We start from the raw sequence: 4,884 nt of genomic DNA, 5'->3' as shown, positions 1-4,884 counted from the left end.
TTGATATAGAGATGGTTTAATGTGACCATCACTTATTGCACCGTTGGTGCTAGAAAGTGGATCTCCTGTGTAGATTGTGCAGGCTGAGGTTGATGGTGGGTGGAAGTTGTTGAAATCATGCCTCCAGCTTCCATCCCGGGCACATCACACGATCCATTGTCTACAGCCAAGCACTGAGTACAACCGCATCTGCTCTAACCCCTCAGACAGAGACCAACACTACAAAATCTCCACAAGCATTCTCAAAACTACAATACCGCACGAGGAAATTAGGAAACAGATCAACAGAGCCAGACGTGTACCCAGAAGCCTCCTACTGCAGACAACCCAAGAAAGAAACCACGGGCCCACTGGCCATCACTTACAGCCCCAGCTAAACCCCTCCAACGCATCATCAGGGATCTACAACCCATCCTGGACAATGATCCCACACTTCACGGATCTGGTGGAGCCAATCCTTGCCCACAGACAACCTGCCAACCTGAAACGTATCTCACCAGCAACTGCAACATCGTACCATAGTAACTCTAGCTCAGGAACCAATCCATGCAACAAACCTCGATGCCAACTCTGCCCACATATCTACACCAGCGACACCATCATAGGACCTAACCAGATCAGCCATACCATCACTGGTTCATTACCTGCATGGCCACCAATGTAATATACGCCATCATATGCCAGCAATGCCCCTCTGCTATGTACATCGGCCAAACTGGACAGTCACTACGGAAAAGGATAAATGGACACAATCAGATATCAGGAATGGCAATATACAAAACCTGTAGGAGAGCACTTCAACTCCCTGGCCACACTATAGCAGACCTTAAGGTGCATATCTGCAGCAAAAAACTTCAGGACCAGACTTCAAAGAGAAACTGCTGAGCTTCAGTTCATTTGCAAATTTGACACTATCAGCTCTGGACTCAACAAAGACTGTGGAATGGCTTGCCAATTACAGAACCAGTTTCTCCTCCCTTGGTTTATACACCTCTACTATATTTTTTTTTACTTAATGCAGAACAGGCCTCACACCCTGACTGAAACTAACCTCGTTATCTCTAGCTTGCTTGCTAGCATATATATACCTGCCCCTGGAAATTTCCACTACCTGCGTCTGACGAAGTGGTATTCACCCACGAAGCTCATGCTCCAAAACGTCTTGTTACGTTTATAAGGTGCCACAGGATTCTCTGCTAGTTATGCCATAATCATTCATAATAACATCAGATGAATATGGGTGTAGTGTCACAGTACCATTTGCACGTAGCCTCCTCATGGGAAAAGGGAGCAATAACAAATCTTTGTATAGTGATGGCCCACAGTGGCCCATTTAGTTTTGATAGGCCTTCTTGGATGGCCAGAGAGATTATTCCTCCACTTCACAATTTCAGAGCAAACATTTTTTACAATTTACAAAGCCAAACTTAAATATTACTTCACAGCAAGATAAGATGTATAAGTGAGATTAATGTGCAGCAATTTATAAGTATTGCATCAAAATTGAAAACTGTTGCTATACCTCAACAACCCATCTTGACCGTACTAACACATGGGGAACAGACTAGTTTCCAGTATATGAATGCTAAAGCCTTGGCAGGACCTTGCACCTGGTCTGCCAGTTGTCACATCTCCACCACACTAATACTGATTGTCTACATTTTACTAAGTTCAGTTGGACTTGAGGCTTCACACCATTGGATAAAGGGAGATAGATTCCTTTAACGGAAGGGGAATACTGTATTACAACAATTCTTTGAAGCACTTTCCCTGATGACCAGCATCAGTGAGGTCTTAACTAGCCGCTCTTCACCCAGGAGCTGATTTCTTGTGGATGTTGTTGACATGTGTGATGCAATGGTTGCATCTGTGAGAGAATGAGATTATGTAGTCAGGAGGCACTGGCCTATTGTGATAACAGAGTCCATGGGATTCACTACCTCTCCAATATGATTCATGTTAGATGTTGAAGAGGAAGGGAGATCAGGAAGATATGAGTCAGAGAATTGTAATGTGGTTTTTAGGATAAGGGAAGTGGTATCCATTCAATACTGCTGGTCTCATTGGCAGGAAATGACTAGAGGCTCTCCCCGCAAAAGTATAACTAACAATCCTATTCCAGCTTTCATTCTGGCTAGGGATGTTAGAAACTCACTTTCCCCCCTCCATTTAAAATTTTGCCCAAAACTCATAGCATTTATACAATACAATGAAGTTGAAGCTCTGTCATTGCGAAAAACACCTTTGTGCAAATAAAAGCTTTTGGTAGATAAGAACCTGGAGTGACTGCGACTTCTTTGTGTCATGGACATGCAGACATCTACAGCGTTGGACTTACTGGTAGTACACTCACTTGCAAAGAGTGTCTTACACCTCAGTTTAAGGAAATTACTTCTACAGCGGGCAATATGGAAATCTTTCCCTACTAAAATCTAGCGTGGGGTGAAAATATGAATAATGTTCCTTTAAACTGCCCTGCGGAAAAAAACAAAAAGAAGGAAAATCACAATGATTTATTTATTTTTATTTTTTCAGGTATAATTTAGTTTTATGAGTCATAACCTGACATTTCATAAAAATATCTGTCCCATAAAATGCTAACTCTTGTTAATATCCTGTAATGAAGGTTAACAATTGCATTAGAGCCATTCACCAGTAATTGTGCAATTTAGGCAGTGAAGTGTGTCCATAGCATAATCCTGATTGCAGCAGAACAAGAAAAATGAAATGTTTGTACTCTTCATTAACTGAATATATCAAACTACATCTCCTTTTTTTCCTGACAGAAGTAAGGTGCTGGCACACATGAAGGCGATGTGTGCTGCATGCTTCTTTGCAATTTTTCTGAGCATAAGGTCAGCATTTGTCTTGGACATTCCTTTCTATTCATTGAATACCTAAAGCAAGATTATTGAGGATCTAAAGCTGAGGTTATTGTATTTAAAATAAATAAATAGTGTTGCAATACAGGCTTTCCCATTCACACATTAAATCCATTTACACACAAGTAGCCACTGAACTGGTTATTATGCTCTATGCACTCTTTTTTTTTTTTTTTAGCCATGTTGGGTCCCAGGATATTAGAGACAAGGTGGGTGATAATATCTTTATTGACCAATTTCATTGTGAGAGACAGAAGCTTTCAAGGTTACACGGAGCTCTTCAGTCTGAGACATTTCAGTTATGTATACACTAAGAATTTGGTATAATTTACATCACTCCAGTATAAATTATCACATTCCTGGTGGCATAAATTATACTGACCTAAATCCCTGGTGACAGCACTATGTCAGCACGGCAAGCTTCTCGCCTCCATAGTTACGCCTCTCATGAAGCAGGAGGTATTAAAATGCTGGGAGAGCTGTGGGGTTATAGAATGTTGTAATAAACCATCAGTCCAGGGTCTCTCTCCAGTCCATGATTTGTAGTGTCTAGCAAAGTGATGAATTTTAAGCTCCAGCTCATCTTGAAGTGTTGCACAAATTTCCCTTTGGTGAGGACATGAGAGTCATTGTGATGGGTGTCACCCCCATGAGGCTTTTGAAGGGGTTAATTAGGCCAATTACATGTAGACTGCACCTGGAGGAAAACCAGTGCCTGCTAAGGCCTAATTACTAATGAAGTCAGCTGGGACAGGTAACAGGCAAGGCTTTCTATAAATCTAGGAGTTGAGGCTGAAGGGTGATGTGGTGAGTAAATAGATAGTTTTTGATACAAAGGTGTGGCAAAATCTGGAAGGGAGGAACTTGAAACTGTTAGTTTGAGGGTCTCTGGATTGAACTTGTCTGGTGGTGGGTGACCTGAGTTCCCCTGCCAGCTGCTGTGGGAGTGGTACAGTCAGCACAGAAGTAGAGATGGAGGACTGCCAGAGATCCTAGAAGGGGAGGACAACTGGCTGGCTAAGGATTAAGTGATGAAGGAGAGGCACTGTGGTTCCTGACCCGTGAAAGGGACTGCAGGGCAGTGTGACTGAGTCAATGGACTGGGGTGACAAGTCGTGGACAGCAATAAGCTAATTCCCCAGGTCGTTGCCCCAAGGAGGTTGCTGCTCTAGCTGTGAGTAGGTAGACCCTGTGACACTAAGGATACGGTCTCAAGAGATTTAGTCTTTCAGTTTGAATCTAACATTACAGTGGTAATTGTGTTTACTTTCAATATCAACAAAATTTGCCCTGAGGGTACTGAGATCAAATATAGAATGTCCTAATTAATTTACTCTTCTTCAAGTTAAACTCCAATATCTCTCAAATTATTAATTCTCTTGCTTTTATATTTTAAGATTCATTTAAAATTGAATAACTTGATACCTGATAAATTCACAAGGATATTAACCTGTGAAACCCTTTGTAACAAGATAGATTTAAGCCAAAAGCTTAATAGACGGTAAGATGTTTATATGATAATGAACATCCACAGTTATAGTGAGAGGGATGACAATGATATAATGGCTATAAACCTTTATGCTCCCAGGCATAGCCGGACCTCGGCATAGGAGGCAATTCTTATGGACACGTTGCCTATAATTTTCTTAATAGACTTTCCTTTAATCTTCCTTTGGAGCATTGGCTAATGCCCAGTGTTCAGATTTGAAGATGCTGATCAGGCTGCCTCTAGGTTTTTTTGCTGCCCCGAGCAAAACAGAAATAAAACATATAAACAACACTCTGAGAGGCAGTGCAACTGCCAAAGCGCATGCCAACCCCACCCCGCAAAACAAAGATGCTGTTCCTTGATTCTCTTGCCTCAACGATGGTGTTCGTATGTGGGTGTTCTAGTAGGAGCCATTGATCTGACCAATATGGCCAGGTGCTTTGCCTCCTAATTTAAATCTGTGCTCAAAATCCTATGTTACTGTCTGTCACGGTCTCTTTTGTACATAAGCAG

This window comes from Chelonoidis abingdonii, chromosome 5, assembly GCF_003597395.2.
Source record: "Chelonoidis abingdonii isolate Lonesome George chromosome 5, CheloAbing_2.0, whole genome shotgun sequence".
Lineage (NCBI taxonomy): Eukaryota > Metazoa > Chordata > Testudines > Testudinidae > Chelonoidis > Chelonoidis abingdonii.
Note: the sequence above shows the minus strand (reverse complement) of the source record.